The sequence below is a fragment of the Bombina bombina genome, chromosome 2 (assembly GCF_027579735.1).
Source record: "Bombina bombina isolate aBomBom1 chromosome 2, aBomBom1.pri, whole genome shotgun sequence".
NCBI classification, from domain to species: Eukaryota; Metazoa; Chordata; class Amphibia; order Anura; family Bombinatoridae; genus Bombina; species Bombina bombina.
The window spans coordinates 16,585,986-16,608,627 of record NC_069500.1 but is presented as its reverse complement, the minus strand read 5'-3'; positions in this window follow the sequence as shown (position 1 = coordinate 16,608,627).

Genomic DNA, 22,642 nt, shown 5'->3' with positions numbered 1-22,642 from the left:
ACACCGATGGCCGCCCACCCGCCTCCCAAGTCGGCTCCCATCCACCAACGATACCGGCCATCGATGTCCGGTGCAGAGAGGGCCACACAGTGGCTCTCTCTGCATCGAATGGCCATGTAAGGTTATTGCAGGATGCCTCCATATCGAGGCATCACTGCAATAACCGGAAAGCAGCTGGAAGCGAGCAGGATCGCTTCCAGCTGCTTTCCACACCGAGGACGTGCAGGGTACGTCCTCAGGCGTTAACTGCTTTTTTTTTGAGGACGTACCCTGCACGTCCTCGGTCATTAAGGGGTTAAATTGTTTGATACTTTTACATTACATCAACTACAAATCACCATCACTAGTAACAAACATTTTCAACAATTACATCACATTTAAACGGACACAAAAATAATTGCAACATTTCAGGATTCACAAACAGTACACAATGGGAAACACCTCTCATTTACCTTTATTATAGCATTTCATTTATTCAACTCATATGCTTGCAGCAACTGCATATATACATAGGCTTAACACATGATCAGTCATGGATGCACATACATTACTTTTATCATTCACTCATACATGTGCATTCAAATGATGGGGAAAAAACACATTACATTCTCTCTATGAATCACGAAACAGAAAATCGGGATTTTACTGTACCTTTAACATCACGGTTCGATCACAATATACCATTAGGAATTACGTACAATAAGAACATCAATACAACAGATTACAGCTGTCACTTTATGGGAAGGAACAACAATGCTAGACCGCTTTAGAGAAGTCAGCATATGTGGGACACAATCACAATATATACGTATATGTACATAACACGCATCACGCAACCACAAAGCACACATTTATATTTTAATCAGCACACAATAACAATGTAGTCAAATACAACAACACAATGAGGATTTCATAACTACACAGGCAGGTTAATAATATGATGACGTCATTAGAAGATTCAACCATACACATTACAGCTTTACGACTGTACCGCCCCTTTCAGAACTTTAGCACTCAATACAACATATACGTTAACAACAGTTTGTAACATCATTATTATGGCGATTTTAAAGGGATGCGTACTAAATATTGTCAGCTCGCAAATCACTTATATATACAATACTACAGATGACAGCCGGAAGTTCTTGAGTATTATTGAGATTTTAATGGGACGCGTACAATATTGACATCTGACAGACGGAAGTTCTGAATTATTATGCCGATTTTAAAGGGACGCAAACAATATTGACATCTCGCCAATCACTTATATATACAATACTACAGATGACAGCCGGAAGTTCTGAATTATTATGCCGATTTTAAAGGGATGCGTACAATATTGACATCTCGCAAATCACTTATATATACAATACTACAGATGGCAGCCGGAAGTTATTCAGTATTATTGCGATTTTAAAGGGACGCGTACAATATTGACATCTCGCTAATCACTTATATATACAATACTACAGATGGCAGCTGTTACTTTATCGTTTACAAACAATATTGCAGCAACATTGATCAATCATTCTATGCACATTATACACAACTATGCACTTTCATTCATGTTAGCGTGGATGTGTGCTTTTTACTATAACATCGCGTTTAATAAATATTTATTACGCTTATGAACAAACATTACAAACATGCACTGTATGTGTGATATTTTACACTTTCACTTTGAAATTCATTGGGGGAAAACAACATTTCACCAAACACCTTAAAAAACCCCACTTTGAAAGTATTCGCGCCACTCACATACAAACAAGTGAATACAATTAGCAATCATTACAAACTCACTACCATTGGACTAATTGCACTATAAATCCCCCAAACAACATGGCCAAAGCGTCCATGGTGATCGACATTGTATCAATTCGCTTCTGCGTTTTTGCATACCTTGTTACTCCTTGCGCTGTGTTTGCTCTGCTGTTTGGCTTTGTGCTGCTAAGCTTGGCAAATATGGATGACGATGATCTGGTAGACGCTGCTGGTGGTGCTGTTGCCCGAGTAGCGGTTGATAGAATCAGGCAGCCTCGGCGGCTCCGAGTGAGACAAAGGGCTCGTCTGGTTCTAGGTCCTCGTGTATACAGGGTAAGACCCACCTTGGAAAACATGAGCGACTTCGAGGTTTATGACAAGTATAGGCTCAATCGCGAACAGCTCATTGGCCTTTACGATGTTCTTAGACCTCATCTGGAGCCACGTATAAGAATAAGGACTGCTGTCCCTGGCATCACTAAGATGCTAAGTTGTCTATACGTCCTGGCCTCCGGGAGTTTTCAATCAGGAGAGATGTACATGCATGGCCTGTCTCAAGGTACATTCTCTGGGGTGTTTGATAACTTTCTGGATGCCATGGTACGTGTCAGTAAGCATTACATAGGATTCCCACTGAATGATGGTGATTGGAGGCGCCTGAAGCGGGAATTCTTTGCTATTGCTGAATTGCCCAATGTCTTGGGAGTGATTGATTGTACCCACATTGCGCTGCGTGCTCCAGCTGATGACTTGCCCTTTCGAAATCGCAAACATTTCCATAGCCTCACGTATGAGGATTATGTGACGCACGTATGAGGATTATGCAAGTGTGTGCGAATTTCCGCGGGGCTTGTCATGATGCCCGCATCCTCTCTCTGTCGTCCCTGTGGCGGCCGTTTGAGGAAAGACAATTTCCACCTGGGTATCTCGTTGGTGAGTATTTGTGCACAACATGGTTAATTAGTTAGACAATTGCCACTGTAGTCTTAAACTGTTAGTGTAATGTGCAGCTATAGGATGCAATTTAACCATTTATTTCTCTTTCCGCAAATGTCTAGTTTTAGCTCAAAACAGATATGTAGCATGTCTCACCTTAAATGCTCAGATAGAGAATGCAATGTAACAATGCCATTGTCTCATTTCGAAAATGTCTAGTTTTAGATCAAAACAGATATGTAGCATGTCTTACCTTAAATGCTCAGATAGCGAATGCAATTTAACTATGTCATTGTCTATTTCCACAAATGTCTAGTTTTAGCTCAAAGCAGATATGTAGCATGTCTTACCTTAAATGGGCAGATAGAGAATGCAATTTAACCATTTAGTTTGTATTTTAGCAAAGGTCTGGTTTATGCAAAATACGCATATGTAGCATGTCTTAGCTGAAATGGGCAGATAGAGAATAAGATTTAACCATGTCATTGTCTCTTTACGCAAATGTCTAGTTTTAGCTCAAAGCAGATATGTAGCATGTCTTACCTTAAATGGGCAGATAGAGAATGCAATGTAACCATTTATTTTGTATTTTAGCAAAGGTCTGGTTTATTTTAAATACGCATATGTAGCATGTCTTAGCTGAAATGGGCAGATAGAGAATAAGATTTAACCATGTCATTGTCTATTTCCGCAAATGTCTAGTTTTAGCTCAAAGCAGATATGTAGCATGTTTTAGCTTAAATGGGCAGCTTGAAAATGCAATTTAACCATTTAGTTTGTATTTTAGCAAAGGTCTGGTTTATGAGAAATACGCATATGTAGCATGTCTTAGCTGAAATGGGCAGATAGAGAATAAGATTGAACTAAATTATTATTTTTAAATTTAAACATTTGTTATTGGATTATCGTGTACACAAATAAATCTGTTTAATATAATTTCATTTTTGTGGATTAAATTTTAATTTTGTTCTGTTCATAATTTATAGGTGATTCTGGTTACATGAGCCGGCCTTGGCTCATTACGTCGTTAAGTAACCCTACTGATGAGGCTCAGGAGCGCTACAATAGGGCGCACAAGAGAACTAGGGCTGTGGTTGAGAGGATGTTTGGGCTCAAAAAAGATATATGTGGTAATGCAGCGCTAAGATGACCCCTAAGCTGTGATACACAAAGGGGGTCTAACCAATCCCCCAAAGAACAAAAACTGAAGGAAATGGGAGTGATCACAGCGCCAGAAAGGCCTGGGGGTCAGTATACACACAAAAGTAATAAAATTGGATTGGGTACTACATTGAATTTATTACATACAATTGAGATGAGGTAAAATTAAGGCTTAATTTATTATATAAAAGTTAAAAAGGAAAAATATTAAATGCGGAAAAATAAAAAAAATTAAAACTGTAATGAAAACCTAATTTCCTGCAAGGAAATCTATAACATAGAAGCTTATTGGGGAAATACGCTATTACAGGAGAACTGTTAAATTAACTCCCGCTTACAACAATACTTAAGTTAAAATTGTTTAAACAAAAACTAATAAAAAATAAATAAAAACAGCTGATCACTGGTAACACTGCCCCAGTTGGGTGGGTAAAAGTGTCTGAGGAGGTTTAGCGATGCGTGGGTTAGCACGGTGGAAAAACAGCCTACTGATTGAAACCGTTAAATAGTGGCAGCTGGTTACTGGTGGCACTATTCAATGAGGCTGAGTGAAAGGCTGAGAAATATAGTGCTAAATTGGTTAGCACGATAGAAATCAGCCTACAGTTATGGATCCATATCTGAGGGTTGACCGCGGTAAAGATCCTGAAAATGGAGTGCTGACAGACGCTGCACTCAAATTAGAATCTAAGGCACCGGGTACTGACAAATATTAGAGTGGCACACGATTACTAAGTATAAATATGTGATATCACAAAAGTGCTTGGGTGTGTGACAGATAATAGAAGAAATAAATAAATGCGATTCAAATAAGCAATAAACAATGCTGGCAATAATTACACAAAAACTTATATAAAAAACTTATATAAAAAACTTATATAAAAAAGCAAAAAGTTCATATGGATATCCAGAAAATTTGATGTTCAACAAAGGATTGTGACAAAATTTGTGCGTGAGCAAGAAATAATTTGAAGAAATATCAGTGGAAAAAAATGTCAGTGAAAAAAATATAGTGGCAATAAAAAATCCAAAAGAACTCCTATTTAGCAAAAAATTTGTGGTGAAATAATTATGATGGTTAAAGGAAAAAATTATGACGGTTAAAAGAAAAAATGTAACAAATTGTTTCAGTGAAAAAATAATAACAAACACGTTGTATCCAATAGTGAATCAAATGCTCAATTGTGGATTTATTCCAAGGAAAGGGTGATGAAAATGGAAATAAAGTGTCCAAAGGATTCCTTTATGGAGCTCAGCTGCTTCTATGATTTAATAGTCGATCCCTAAAATCAAAGATAAAACATAGCGTAGCATAATTTACACAAGTTGAGAAGTATTAGAAAGATGCTTACCAATGGGTCGTCTACGCGTTTCGGTCCTCACAAGACCTTTATCAAGACTAATTCATTGGTAAGCTAAGCATCTTTATATAGGCATACTAATTCAGTGACTGGAACTAGCTTAAACTAATTCTACTTCCGGTTTCGTCGCTACTTGCAATAGCAATTGATTCTTATTTTGGATGTTCTTATGCATTCTACATTTGATATGTTGGTATTCTGCTTATGGGTGGCTTGTATGTGAACTTATTGCCTAACTTTCAATTTATTTTTTAAAACATCGATTTTATGATGTCAGAATAAGAATAAGATTACTAGTGATAGTTTGCTAAGGAAGGAAAAATTTGGTGTAGTATATCATATGAGAGGGTTCCAGTGTCAAAGTGCTAACTAGTTTCCCTCTCATATGATATACTACACCAAATTTTTCCTTCCTTAGCAAACTATCACTAGTAACCTTATTCTTATTCTGGAACCCTTAATTGACATTGGCACCTAGACCCCTTTGCTCTATAGCTTAAATTATCGTTATTAGAACACAGCAATAAATAAATATTTTCGAAGTTGGGCACTTCTTATAGACTGATGACCTGACTGTTAGCGATCCACTTCCGGCTCTTTTAAATAAATATACCTTTAGCAATATTGTAACAATATTTTTCTTAACAATATTTTCTCCTAGGAGTTTATCAATCTCTAGTTCATCCATCTTCACGTATAGACAAGTAATGTAGCCATCTTGCCTTCCTAGAGACATTACTCTAAAGAGATCGATATCCAATTTTAGAAATTAGGGTAACGAACTCCCTACAAGATTAGAGCTCATGCTCTCTTAGTAGTAGTGATTATCCCTAGATAACTATCTAACCTCAAATCTCGGTTGAGATCTCTGTCTTTTCGTTAGACAATCCTCCATATTTTCTACTGATTAGGGTCATAATATTGTCCCTATAAACAACCCTAGATCTCGATAGAGATCTTTGCCTTTCCGTCAGAAAAATCGTTCAAATCTTAAAACGATTATGGTTATCTAACTAAATAGGTTCGATCACATGTATGTAAAATTACAATGATTTCAGCAGTCCATTAACTTTAGGTAATTATGTATTTTTATAACTTCATTTAGCACCTAGTTCACTTTTAAACCAGAAACAATGACCTAACTAAAAATACTAGAAATACTAATATTGACTCCTTTTAGTGTGACCAATAGACGCATTATATGTCTGTATCGTAATAGGTTTAGATAAGGGTCCCCTGCCCACATCTGTTTATGTTCATATAATCCGATGATTAAATGACAGTTCAATTGTCCCTTTTCTTTATTAGTTTGTTTCTGATACTAGATATTCTATTTAATTGTGAAAACATGTATGAATCAGGATAGGTGTTCTATACACACCCCTATAAGCAACTAAGATAATGTATTAAGTCATGAAGTTTTGTTACTCAATAGTTAATATACTAAGTTTAATTTTTTATAACTCAGGTTAGATGACAGCGTAATGAGATAAGGCTCTTTTGGGTCTTTTAACGGAGATAGCCAATGTTGCGTTAAAGCATTTTAGAATAGCGATGTAGATATGTATTTTACTATTGCAAGTGAAAATTTTTGGGGGCTTAATTAAACAAACATATATTAGAGATGGAGTAAGACTCAATATTTGTCCTGAATAACTAACAACCAAATTAGCCCTGAATAACCGACAACCGGAAATGACACCGGGTTTGTTTACACCAACCAACCTAGGATCATCCACCGGAAGTGACATCATAAAATCGATGTTTTAAAAAATAAATTGAAAGTTGGGCAATAAGTTCACATACAAGCCACCCATAAGCAGAATACCAACATATCAAATATAGAATGCATAAGAACATCCAAAATAAGAATCAATTGCTATTGCAAGTAGCGACGAAACCGGAAGTAGAATTAGTTTAAGCTAGTTCCGGTCACTGAATTAGTATGCCTATATAAAGATGCTTAGCTTACCAATGAATTAGTCTTGATAAAGGTCTTGTGAGGACCGAAAAACGTAGACGACCCATTGGTAAGCATCTTTCTAATACTTCTCAACTTGTGTAAATTATGCTACGCTATGTTTTATCTTTGATTTTAGGGATCGACTATTAAATCATAGAAGCAGCTGAGCTCCATAAAGGAATCCTTTGGACACTTTATTTCCATTTTCATCACCCTTTCCTTGGAATAAATCCACAATTGAGCATTTGATTCACTATTGGATACAACGTGTTTGTTATTATTTTTTCACTGAAACAATTTGTTACATTTTTTCTTTTAACCATCATAATTTTTTCCTTTAACCATCATAATTTTTTCACCACAAATTTTTTGCTAAATAGGAGTTCTTTTGGATTTTTTATTGCCACTATATTTTTTTCACTGACATTTTTCCACTGACATTTCTTCAAATTATTTCTTGCTCACGCACAAATTTTGTCACAATCCTTTGTTGAACATCAAATTTTCTGGATATCCATATGAACTTTTTGCTTTTTTATATAAGTTTTTTATATAAGTTTTTGTGTAATTATTGCCAGCATTGTTTATTGCTTATTTGAATCGCATTTATTTATTTCTTCTGTTATCTGTCACACACCCAAGCACTTTTGTGTTATCACATATTTATACTTAGTAATCGTGTGCCACTCTAATATTTGTCAGTACCCGTTGCCTTAGATTCTAATTTGAGTGCAGCGTCTGTCAGCACTCCATTTTCAGGATCTTTACCGCGGTCAATCCTCAGATATGGATCCATAACTGTAGGCTCATTTCTATCATGCTAACCAATTTAGCACTATATTTCTCAGCCTTTCACTCAGCCTCATTGAATAGTGCCACCAGTAACCAGCTGCCACTATTTAACGGTTTCAATCAGTAGGCTGTTTTTCTACCGTGCTAACCCACGCATCGCTAAACCTCCTCAGACACTTTTACCCACCCAACTGGGGCAGTGTTACCAGTGATCAGCTGCTTTTATTTATTGTTTTATTTTTTATTATTTTTTGTTTAAACAATTTTAACTTAAGTATTGTTGTAAGCGGGAGTTAATTTAACAGTTCTCCTGTAATAGCGTATTTCCCCAATAAGCTTCTATGTTATAGATTTCCTTGCAGGAAATTAGGTTTTCATTACAGTTTTAACTTTTTTATTTTTCCGCATTTAATATTTATCCTTTTTAACTTTTATATAATAAATTAAGCCTTAATTTTACCTCATCTCAATTGTATGTAATAAATTCAATTTAGTACCCAATCCAATTTTATTGCTTTTGTGTGTATACTGACCCCCAGGCCTTTCTGGCGCTGTGATCACTCCCATTTCCTTCAGGATGTTTGGGCTCCTCAAAATGAGATTCCGATGCCTTGACAGGTCGGGAGGAGCCCTCCAGTACAGCCCTCAGAAGGTGGCTAAGATTGTTATAGCCTGTAGCGCCCTGCATAATATTGCACAGCGGGCTGGGATGCTGCAGGCCGTCCATGCGCCCCGACGCCTCCTTCAAGATGAGGAGGACGAGCCTGTTCTAGAGGGGCCATTCCGGGACGAGGGGCTCAATGTCAGAGCAGACATCATCAACCTCCACTTCAGACGGTAAATAATAGAAGTTAGATTGGAGTATTGTCAATAGATGTGAACTCTAGGGAAATGACAAGTAGAGAATTGTGCAAACATGTTAGGATTGTTCATCAACAATTTTTACATTTATTAATATAGGTGATGCTCTGGTCATTGGGTCCTGTAGCGAGTCTTTGCCACCTGGTTTTTAAAGACAACATCAGCTGGTAAGTATAAATGTATGGACTGTGGCTGGCAGGAATTTTACACAAAATACATCATATGGCATACATTTTCAAAACTAGTATTTAGTTTACACATTACTTAAAATTTAAATACTCAGAAAGGGATCCTCTAGCATGACTATCCTCTAGCATGACTATGGTTCAAAGTCAGATTCAAAGTCACACATTAGAGGTTCATTCTGCTCAATATGACTCATCTTCACACTTGATTGATAAAACATAACACAAGATGCTACACACTCTTAGTAAGCTAGTGACAGAAATTATTTCAGAAATGGGGGGTGGGAGAGGGGTACAGAACTGATTCACACACTTGTAATAATATTTTTAACACACTTTTTCTGCCATTAGGGAGATGACTTCATCTAAAGACTGAAAGTGAAGAATTCGAAGACTGAAAGTAAAGAATTCGAAGACTGAAAGTGAAGAATTCCCAGACTGAAAGTGAAGAAACCAAGATTGAAAGTGAAGAACCAATGGGATCATGTCTAGCATTGTCTTTCAAATGTGCTGACCTTGAAAACCATACAAAGACATTTTCACATGGTAAGTGGCAACTATTTGATGGAATAAGGCTGTGGAGGCATCCTATTGGAGACACTTAGATTATTTTTTTATTTTTAGATGGTATTTCAGTCCTCTATTTTGGAAATGATGAATAAGACACCTATTGAAGATAAACTGTTTTCTAGAGAATTGACTTTCAAAGAACATGCATAATCCAGGTTGGTTTGCCCAATGCATGCTAGTTAAGAATCACAGGAAGAAGAATGTAAAATATTTTGAAAAGATACATGTCCTATATTAGAATATTTGTAGCTTACATACATTACCCCTACTTTGTTCATAATTGGATTCTTCTGTATCACAATCAGACAAAGGAATACATATTATATTTGATATAGAGGTATTTGAATGGACATGAAATACTACATTTATGTTCAGCATACATATATGTATTTTTAATTTTTTAAATGTTATATGCATTATTTGGTATAATTGGAAATGCTGATATTTAAATGTAATATTGATTACACAATATAATGGTATTTGAAATGATGGATAGGTATAGATTTTATGTTTGTTTTTTAGATTCCAAAATATCTTGATAAAATTTTGCACAAAGTTAGAGCATAGACACAAGATGATTTTAAATTTATTTAATGAATATTTTACAACGTGTGTATTAAATAACTAATGTATTTTTATTATTTTTTTTCAGATTTTCATCTGTGATGAATTACACTTGTTCTATTTATTTTTTTGATAAAAAAAAAAAATTATCTTAAAAATTTCGAATAATAAACCTTTTATTTTTATTAAAGACCATCTTTTGAACAGATTATAATAAATATCCATATAATCTGTCAATAAAAAAATATTTGACTCCCATGACTGGTAGTTGTCTATTTGACAAGCACATGCATAATATCAAATTAGGCATCATGTATTGCATTAATTTTTGAAAATCCACTTATTCAGAGAATGTTAAAGTCAAGTAGCTTTTAGCAATTAATTTGGGAGTGAAATCCATCGATGCTTTTATTGTGTAATTTATAGATGTTAAAATTTTAAAATATTTTCGGATATGTAGTCAGAATTCGACATAACAACTTTGTTATTTTCACTTTTAAGAAGGGAAAGTGGTTCACTTACATTAAAGTGACAGTGTGGTTGAATTTTAAATTTGTTTTATAAGATCTTGTATCTTCCTTAGGTATACAAAAACATTATTTTCATAAATCTAGCTTTAAAAATCATGAAAATGGTAAGTCAGTTAACTTCATATTTCGCACAAGCTAGTTATTGGATGCCATATTGATTGATTTTCTGTTCTAGTGGAGTCATTTAAAGGGTCATTTAACTATAGCTAGTTTGTAATATAATTTCACATAATTTTTTATCTTACCTCTTGGTTAGACATCATATATCTATATGTATTTTCATTCCCCTTTAGTTTATTTCTACAATGTTAAATCAACATATTCCTAATGGTTTGGTCCTTAAAGGGACATTCCAAAAATATATTGTGTATTGAATTTTAAACAATCCAAAATAATTTTTAAAATATTTTGAATGTACTATTTAATTACATTCAGTCTTTAAATATACTTTGAAAAAGATATATCAATGCACATGTCTTAGACAATGACATAAGGCATCTATGTGCAACCAACAATCAGCATCAAAATAGCCTATGTATCTATGTTTTTAATCCAAGAATATATATATACTTAAAAGCTAATGAGAGAATAAAACTAAATATGAAGTTGTTTAAATATTCTATTATTCTTCAAAATACGTAAAGAACATATAGCTTAATGTCCCTCTAAGCTGAAGACGGCAAAATACAGCCATTAGAATATATATTTCATTCACAGTGGGGAAAACAATCCAGAAGGTAATCTAAATATGCTTTAGTCACATGTTATACTAAGTTTGAGAAAGGAAGGTGCATAGGTTTATGATCTTTCAAGCATTATTGGGAAATGTCTCCTTAAAGGGACATGAACTCAAAATATCCTTAAAGGGAGACTGATCAAAAATTTATAATTTTGTAATTCTGAAAGAGCATGCAATTTTAATCAACTTTCTAATTTACTCATATTATCAATTTTCCTTGTTCTCTTGCTATCATTATTTGAAAAAGAAGGAATCTAATTGTTAAGGTTTTTGTTTCAGTACTCTGGACAGCACTTTTTTATTGGTGGATTAATTTATCCAACAATGAGCAAGGACAACCCAGGTTGTTCGCCAAAAATGGTCTGGAATCTAAAATTACATTCTTGCATTTAAAATAAAGATACAAAGAGAATGAATAAAATTTTAGAATAGGATTAAATTAGAAAGTTGATTAAAATTTCATGCTCAATCTGAATCACGAACGAAAATTTTTGGGTACAGTGTCCCTTTAAGAGATTTAAAGAGTGTCTTTTACTTCTCTTATCTCATTATCTTGATATACTTTGCTTGAAAAGCATATCGAGATAGGCTCAGTAGATGAAGATTGGTGGATGCACAGAGATGCCTTATGTGATTGGCTCAACCATGTGCATTGAAATTTCTTCTGTTAAGGATATCTAAATCAAAAGATAAATTGAGTTACATTTTAAAGTCTAAACATTTTTGATCTCTACAGATCATTTGATACAATTGTTTTGTTGTAATGTCTCTTTAAAAATAAAGACGCCATTGCACAATAACATATATGAGCAGTTCAGACAAATACAAGCTCGAGGTTTATTTACTAATAACAAACAAACGTGTATTTTAACATTTATAAACAGATTATCCAAGTTACGGACATTAGAAACAGATATTGCGCATTCTGAAATGTTGCGTGGGAAACGTATCTTGCAACACGAGATTCGCATCTTTAAACAATCGAGACCAATGTCACGTAATAGTACACAATCAATGTGCATTATAAATACATTTAATAGAGCAATGTCAATACTTCACAATAAGTCACGAAATTGATTTAATGAACAATAAATACATACAATATTAAATGTGTATTAATCCAACATATTTGTATTAAAGAAACAGACCGATATTAAACCGAGAAATGTCTACAACATTTAATAATGTGACAGTATTAGATTTTAAAGAGAATTTAAACATTAATATTTAACGGATCACGTATATTAAATCTGCGTCACACATATCCGCATGACAGGCCCATGAGTTACAAATAAGTCTACATGAAAAAATGAAGTAACAGCACCACCAGGAGGTATGTGTATGGAAGTTACTAAGATAGGAAACATTAAGGAACGCCCAATCAGAGTTCATCACACAAACACAACTTGAGTCAAGATGGTCTCACAGACATTCTAACAATATTTAAAACTTTTATCCAATCAGATGTACAGATAACATGTCCCATGGTGCATCTCATGTTTACTTCACCATATAAAAGTCCATTACACGTTGCTATCTTTGTCAGTTCTCTAATGCCTGCAGGCTGTATATATATTATATATATATAATATTTTGTTTGGGGCTAGCAGGCATGAAACCTCCCAGGTTTACCAAGCAGGAGAGCGCTGCACTGGTCCACGCTGTCCAGGACTTTAATCCCCAGCTGTTTGGGAACAAGAGGAGGTCGACAGATGCGCATGTTAAGAAGGCCCTCTGGGAGTCTATCACCAATGCGGTTCAATTGGTGTTGGGCGTCCAGAGGAGCCAGGATCAGATCATGCGGAGATTCGGAGATATGAGGTTGCGATTATCCAAAAAAGTCGACCTCATAAGGGAGTGGGTACAAGCCCGTAAAAGAGGGGGCAAAAAAAATAAGCCCCCGCGGAAACTCTACCTCCTCCCTTATGAGGTGACTTTATGCGAGCTCCTCAGTCTCCGGGTCCCCAAAGATTTAGATCCTCTCCATCCTCGGCCTCCTCTTCTTCCCTCCCAGCTCCTGGATCTGAAAGTCCTGTCCCGGGGGCCAGTGCAGCTGCTTCTCCGTCCGGTGGCCTGGGAGGAGCCGAAGGAGAATCTGAACCAGGTAACTATCCAACTTCATATAATATATTAATATTTGATTAGACTTTTAAGAAATGTGTATATAATCAGATATTAAACCTATATAGATCTCACAACATACGCTACATATGATGTTTAGATATCTGAATTGGATTAGTCACACATGAAATAGGAATGATGTTTCTTGCGCTCTACAGAATATGCGTCACAGAGCGAAAATGGAATTGCGCATCCGTGAAATCACTATCATCCGCCATTTCATACATTAACTATCGAATCCTAAGACAGTTAGAAATATTCTTTGTTCTTGTTCAATATTAACAAATATACTATTTTCATCTCGTAATACACCCAATTGCAAATATATTTGAAGTCTTTATGAAATAATACTCATCACACTACTTTATCAAAATTTATTTCACGGATGCGTATTTCCGCTTGGAATCATTGCGCAATGATCCCGAAAAATAGAATTGCCCACACACGTGAGCATGGGTTTGCTGTAAATGGCATCGCTTTACACATGTTGGTCAAATCACGGATGCGTAATTCCGCTTGGAATCATTGCGCAATGTCCCGAAAAATAGAATTGCGCACACACGTGAACATGGGTTTGCTGTAAATGGCATCGCTTTACACATGTTGGTCAAATCACGGATGCGTAATCCCGCTTGGAATCATTGCGCAATGATGCCGAAAAATAGAATTGCGCACACACGTGAACATGGGTTTGCTGTAAATGGCATCGCTTTACACATGTTGGTCAAATCACGGATGCGTAATTCCGCTTGGAATCATTGCGCAATGATCCCGAAAAATAGAATTGCGCACACACGTGAACATGGGTTTGCTGTAAATGGCATCGCTTTACACATGTTGGTCAAATCATTGATGCGTAATTCCGCTTGGAATCATTGTGCAATGATCCAGAAAAATAGAATTGCGCACACACGTGAACATGGGTTTGCTGTAAATGGCATCGCTTTACACATGTTGGTCAAATCACGGATGCGTAATTCCGCTTGGAATAATTGCGCAATGATCCCAAAAAATAGAATTGCGCACACACGTGAACATGGGTTTGCTGTAAATGGCATCGCTTTACACATGTTGGTCAAATGTAAATGTTAATTATTATATATGTGAAGAATACAGTATTCTTATTTTCAATCTTATACATTATAAAAAATATACTAGCAAAATCTAAATAAACAATGAACTATGTCCATCAATTGATGAGAATTAAATAACACAACAAATGAATTAAAGCTACAGTCAACAACATAACAGATTGAAAATAAAAGTACAGGATATATTTATGATGACATTAATTGAGGAAACAATTAACTCATGGGACTAAAAATAGATTATTAGTTTGTCAGTGATTTTGTACTAAATAAAAGTTTTTAAACATGGCCTGATTTGTATTAATGATATCCAATCCTCATTTAATATTTTACAGATCTGGATGTTGGTGCTGGAACCTCAAGCCAGGGCTTGTCACAGTATGGTATGTCTCATTTTAATTGACATTTGTCTTAGAAACATGGACATAACATTACATAATACATCCACATTGATCGATATTTATATGGATCATCAAATTCTATTTTTACAATATTTAAAAATAAGAATAAAAAAACTAATTTTGGATTACATTGTAATACAAATCTGAAATTTGGACTATTTTAAGATATCCCATCTATTCTTTATATCTTCATTTTACTGTAAGATTCTTTGAATGGCCAATTTATATTCCTCCCCTGTGTATTGCTTGATATTATTGGGATACATTTTGACCACATTCATACATTTTTGCATATGTTTCGAATTTTAAAATATACATGACATATTTTTAATTTTTCGAGTCATTTAAGGGACATGACAACTAAATTTTACATTTAATGTTTCGACACGTGATTTTCTGTTTTTTTATCAACATTTGATTAGCTAAATTGGTTCAGTCTATTGTTTTCGTTATTCTAAAAACATATCTAGGTCGGTTTAGGTTAAGCAATGCATTACTGAGATTAACCGGCTGTTTTTTTATGCTGAAATTTGCCTATTTTCATATGTTCAAATCATGTGTTCAGATAACAGTAGTACATAGTTGCAAAAAGTATACAATTACACTTTTGGAGATTCATGTCCCTTTAAGAGAGGATAATTAAAGATTCTTGAGGATATCCTTAACTAACATATTAGATTGTAATTGCATGCTCCATCCCATTCATTACATCAACATATGGACTAGAGAATTCATTAACAGCGACATTGTCAAATCAATATATTTTTCTATTAAAGGGACACTGAACAAAAATTATTACTGTTGTCATTCAGATAGAGCATGTAATATTAATCAAATTTATAATTTACTACTATAATCATATTTTCAATATTCTCTTGATAAATGTATTTTAAAATCAAGAATGTAAGTTTATCTGCAACTCCATTTTTGTTGACCAACCTGGGTTGTTCTTGATGATTGGTGGATACCTTCAACAAACAATATTTATTGATAAAGAAATTGCTTATCTGCCTTTAAGATTAAAATGTTGCAAAATAAATATTATAATAGGAGTCAATGTAAAATTATTTTTAACAGTTTGAAAAGTGAAATCACTGATTGAAAGAATTGATGTCAGTGTCCCTTTAAGAAACAATAGATTAATCCATCCTTACATTCTTTGGATTAAACAATATTGATATATAATTCACATATTCACTGTTGGAGTTACTTTATAGATATAAACATACTCTAACAGCACCATGATTACATATTTGTACAAATCAATTCGGTTTGGTATTGTGATCAATATGTGTTGTGTCCTAAACAAGATTACTGTACATTGCACAAATGGCTCGATGTGCCACATGTCTTTGTTTATATTTGTCGACAGTTGTTATTCCAAATGTTGTTTGTGTGTATTCTTTGAAGAACATTGATCAATGGGCATATTTAGATATGCAATAGCATCATATGAGATGAATTTGATGTCTAATATAGTCAGAAATTAAACATATGTTAAATACATAATTTTATTAATTGATTCAATCAAGCATTTTTTCTTCTAATGACTGCTCTATTCTTCACATTTCGAAGTTGATTATTCTTATAAATCGATACAGATGTGATTTAGTGATGTCCAAACTGTGTTCACTAATATATATCTATATCATTCATAGAGAGAGTTGTTGTGGGGAGCCCAGAGGGATCCAGCACTGACACTGAGCTGCCTTTGCAGTCTTCTGGTAAGTCAATTGACTCATTTATATGTCATTGAAGGTGTATTGGTAATCAATATTATGAGCATGATTCTGATGAAGCATTACATTTGAATCAAACATATAATTTACTCCTCTGATTATATATCAATTTTATTTTAATATTGAAAGATTAAGATCTCAAAGTTTCTTAGTCTACACCTTTGTTATTCAGAAGATGGATAGCATATGTTTGTTTATATTTTCAATTTTGACAACAATCATCAAGTGATACACACATGAGAAATCTTAAATATTCAATGTACTGCTTTTATGATTTCTAAAATAATACAGACAATAAATTGAAATTCAGAATCATTGAGAATAACAAATCTAATGTCATTTGTATGCTCCATCAAAATGATGTAAATCATAACTTTGGGTGCGTATATCTTTAAGGCAACATTGATGTGTGTCTTTGAGCAACAGTAACATATGTTATAATATCTGATCTTAACGTGTACACAACATGTTATGTTTTACAGAGATTGATTTAACATGTGGGACGGAGGAGGAAGAGGCTCCCTTGGAGTCTGATGATATGTGAAATATATCTAACATGTATCCAAAATGTTTTTTTCTTGTAAAACATTTTATTGAAGAAATTCAAAGTCTACAGCTTTTGCACTTTAAAAAGGAATATTCTTTTTCTTTTAGAATACACTACTGCCCCCTTTCTATGTCAGACAGCATGAACATATGCTTTGATTATTCTTTAATTTTTGTCTGATTTGTAATTCATGCCATCATGATGTCACATGCATATTCCAGGCCAAACCACAATAATCATTTTCTAATTTAACAGACAGTCATTGCTATTCATCTGACTGCCTATATGCATACCATATCCTTATGTCATCATTGTTTAGACATTCAAACACACTTCTAAGTATATTGAAAACATAATCAAGTTGAAATGCCTTGATTTGATTTCATGATGTATGAGATGTTAATATATTTTTATTATATATTTCAGATGGATTCTCCACTTCTGGGCATCATTTTTCCACCCCTGCCCAGGCCCCTGCCCAGTCCCCTGCCCCTTTACAGGCCCCTGCCTCTTCCCAGGCCCCTGCCCCTTCCCAGGCCAATGCCCCTTCCCAGGCCCCTCCACAGGCCCAAGACCCTCCCGGCCCTTCACATTTTGCCTGTTCTGTCCCTCCAAAAAACGCCCCTTCGCCCCCCATCGCCGCTCTCCCCGTATTTTGGCCCGTACAGCTACTCCACCTGCCCAGCCCCCAACTCACCACTCTCCAGCTGTACGGGCTACCCCAGAGCGGCAGCCCATCCCTCCCCAACCCAATCCCATCCCTTCCCCCTGTCTCAACCTTCATTGTCCTGGGTGTCGGATTGTCCTTCCCAGGCACAGCTGTAAATATCATTCAAAATCAACATTATAAGATATTTAAAGGTACACTGAAGGCAAATTGTTTCTATTGTGATTCATATAGAGCATGCAATGTTAATCAAATTTATAATTTACTACTCTTATCAATTCTTCTTCGTTCTCTTGCTATCTTTATTTAAACAAAGAAATGCATATAATATAATATTTAACAGAACTCTGGACATCATTTCTTTATTGTTGGATGAATTTATCCATCAATCAGCAGGGACAACCAAGGTTGATCACCAAAAATGGCCTGCCATATAAACTTACATTCTTGCATTTAAAATAAAGATAGCTAGAGAATTTTAACATTTTAAGAATAGGAGTAAATTAAAACTTCATTTAAATGTCATGCTCTATCTGAATCACAAAAGAAAATATTTTGGTTCAGTGTCCCTTTAATTTGATATCACTACACATACCAATCACCACTACTTGGATCCAAAAATTTATGTAAAAATGTTCATACATTATCTCTTGTATAACCCAGTGGGAATGTAATTTCTTCTGGTTGCTATGTTTACATAGCTTGGCCTCAATGCCAAAATGTTTAAGGATAGGTGTGGATACCACAGTATAACTAAACTATTTAGTTGAAATAAATCTTTATTGAGGGCAACAATCATTGAAAGATAGTACATCAAGGGATTGATCAGATTTGACATCTGTAATGCACAAAATTACAAGTTATAGAAGCTTACATTCCTTTAGATGCCCCCGCCCTGTACCACACCGGTACTCGTGGGATAGACCTTGTGACTGACAATATCTAGCATATCTCTGTATATACGCTTTGCCCTTTTTATACATTCTTATAAAGTAATAATAACAGATTCCCCATAACATAAAAAAGAACAAAAAAAAAAGGGAAAAAAAAAGGGGTACAAGAGAGAAAGAAAAACATAAAACACAAAAAACAACAACTACAAACTAACTTCATAACTGTGGTACTAGTGGTGAGCAACTTTTTGCTCTGATCAGTTTTTTGTCTAGACTCTAATAGGTCCTGTAAAGAGATAACATCTAAGAGTTGAGTCTAGTCTACCGAAGAAGGTGTGGTCCCGATCTCTCGCCTTATTTTCAATTAAGAGTTCCCTTGTTTGCCGTATATATAATATAGTTTAGTGTAGCATAATACATATAGTCTTATTCTTTCTCATTCATTATCCAGTAAAACCATATTTTGGTGAACTGTTCCCTGTCACCTTGTATAGAGGCCGATATTTCTGACATAGCGTATAAATGCTCTATCTTACCCAATATCTCCTGCCACTCAGGGGCCCCTACTTTCCAGTGCCTGGCTATACAGACTCTGGTTGCTGTACATAGAGTCTTAATAAATGTATTTATGACCTTATTATATTGTGTAAATCTATAGTTCAGGAGTGCATGCGCTGGGGTCAAACTGATATGCTCTTGGAGTAACCTATTTATAAGTTCCTGGAGTTTTTCCCATATAATTTTAATTTGAGGGCATGTCCACCACATGTGGAGGAATGTACCCCTTTCCTGACATCTTCTATAGCAGTGGTTTGACCCATTCTGAGAGAAGTGGCATGTTTTCTCAGGTGTGAGATACCATCTAAAAGCCGTCTTTATACAATTTTCTCGCAGGTCGGCGTTAATCAAACCCCTACTAGTATCAAACATCACCTGCTCCCATTGTTCCCTTGACAGATTCAGTCCAGTATCATGCCCCTACTTTGCCAACAGCGCCGAGATGCTCGGCTCTGCGGCTGCCTGTAGGGCTATATATAGTTTTGATATCAGCTGTCTCTGTCTGTCTGGAGCAGTGCAAATCCGCTCCAAGGGGGTCATTGCCTGAGCTGTCCAAGGGTAGCAGTATCCCTGCACCGCCGAGGAGAGCTGTAGGTATAGGAACCAATGCAATTTCAATGGCTGTATTTTGTCTTGCAGTTGAGAATACGTCTGTATATGCCTGCCCTCTAGAAAATCTGCCACCCTGTAGAGTCCTTTATTGAGCCACTTCCCCACCTGTATACGAACCTCAGGTGGAAGTAAAGCTCCCACCGGCTTAATGCCGGTGTTTGCCGGCATCAGTTTCAGAGTGCCTGTGAGAGATCTCCAAATCTTGATAGTGTCAGTCATGGCCAGTGATCTAAAGCTTTGGTCATCTAGTGAATGCCCCACTTCCCATAAAGCATCAGCGGGGCAGTCATACCCCCCCAAACCTGCCTCTATCTGTGTCCAAAGGATCTTAGGATTGTTTTGGATTAGTAAAGAGGTCTGGGCGAGTCTGGCCGTGTAGTAGTAATCTAATAAATTCGGCATGCCCACCCCCCCAATTGTCTGTGTCTAGACAACGTACGGGAGGCTATTCTCGCTTTTCTCTCCTGTCTTAGGAAGCTGTTAAGGGATGATTGCAATTTAAGCAATTCTGGCTTAGGTATCATCATGGGTAAAGTTCTAAAAAGATACAAAATCCTGGGTAGGATGTTCATTTTAATAGCAGAGAGTCTCCCGTACCAGGAAAAATTATAAGTTCTCCATTTCTTGAGGTCTTTGTCTATGGTCTTGTAGAGTGGGGCGTAATTTAAGTCATGTAAGGAATGGTATGATTCCGCAATTTTGATGCCTAGGTAGGTAATCGATTTTTTGGCCCATGTGAACTCAAAGTTGGCTTCTATTAGTTTTTTTGTATGTGCTGGGAGAGATAATGGTAGCGCTTCACTTTTCTCTAAATTGATCTTGTAACCTGACACCAGTGAGAAGTCATGGAGCGTCTGATAAAGGTTAGGGAGAGATATCAAGGGTCTAGTTATAGTTAATAGTACGTCATCTGCAAAAAGCGATATTTTGTATTCCAAATCCCCCACCCTCACCCCAGAGATGTCAGGATTTTGTCTTATAGCTGCCGCTAGTGGCTCTATGCATAGGGCAAAGAGCAATGGGGACAGGGGACACCCCTGCCTCGTGCCACTAAGGATCTCAATGGGTCTGGACTGAAAACCCGCCGCTCTAATGACTGCCGTTGGGGTAGAGTAGATTCCCTTTATCGCCTTCATAAATGCCCCACTAAATCCCATCTCCGTCAAGATCGTGGTCATGTAGGTCCAGTCTATCCTGTCGAACGCCTTCTCCGCGTCCAGCGAGAGGAGCAAAGAAGGCGTCCCTGTAGTCTTTAAGTAGTCCACTAGTGTAATGGTCCTCCTAACATTATCAGGGGCCTCCCTTTCTGAAATAAAACCCACTTGGTCTGGGTGGACTAAAAGTGGAGCTATTTTCCTGAGCCTATTTGATAGTATTTTCGTGAGGATTTTAACATCCTGATTTATCAGGGATATTGGTCTATAACTTTGACACTTCTCTGGGTTTTTACCTGGCTTAGGAATTACTAATATCTTGGCCCTTAGGAGATCTGTCGGTATTTCTCTACCTCCCATGACATTGTTGCAGAATTTCTGTAGATGTGTGACTAAATCTGACTTGAAAATTTTGTAATATTCTGCCGGGTAGCCGTCAGGCCCCGGCGCCTTGCCTAGTTTCAGGTCCTTAATTGCCAGGAGGATTTCCCCTATCGAGATGTCAGCGTTCAGGTCATCATTATCTTGTGTGGAGAGTTTAGTAAGTTTGGCCCTGTCCAGTAGTCGTCTTAGAGTCTCTCTAGTCTATGGAGTGTGTTTCACCTTTTTCCCATCATAGAGGGAGGAATAATAGTCAGCAAAAGTGTCGGCTATCTCCTGTGGATGGGATGTGCGATCCCCATCAGGTTTTTGCAGTACTGGAATTGTGAAGTTTCTAACCCTCTCTCTCAATTTGTGCGCCAAGTAACTATCCGGCTTGTTTGAGTAGAGGTAGTAGTGGGCTTTTAATGTCTGTATTGCCCTGACTGAGTGGGAGTCTAGTATTTTGGTCAAGTCCTTTCTCTTAGCTTGAAGGGTCTTAAATACAGTAGAGGAGAGTGTTTGCTGGTGTCTTTTCTCCAGTCCCTCAATCTCTGCCTGGAGTTTCTGTTTAATCTCTAGTGTTTTCTTAATGGCTCTTGTCTTTGCTTTGATAAGTAGTCCCCTAATGAATGGTTTGTGGGCTGCCCAGGTATGGGTAGGGTTAGACGTAGAGCCCTCATTCACCGACCAATATTCACCTAATGCCTTAGACATAGCCGTGTGAGTATGTTGGTGTTTAACTGTTATCGGGTCAAAGGTCCACGACCTCTGTCTGCTTAAGTTTAAGATACCCGTCAGTTCAATCTGTACCAGTGAGTGGTCAGACCACACACAGGAATATATGGATGATGTGACTATATTTGGCAATAAGGTCTGGCTGAGAAAGATGTAGTCTAATCTCGAGTATGTTTTGTGGGCGTGGGAGTAGAATGTATAGTCCGTCGTCCTACCGTATTTAGCTTCCCATGAGTCAAGGATATTATGTGTGGCTAGGGAGTCCCTAATGGATTTCGCTATATTATTGTGCCTCTGTTGTTTATTAGTCACTTTGAGTCCTGGTCCTGTTTTGTGTGGGG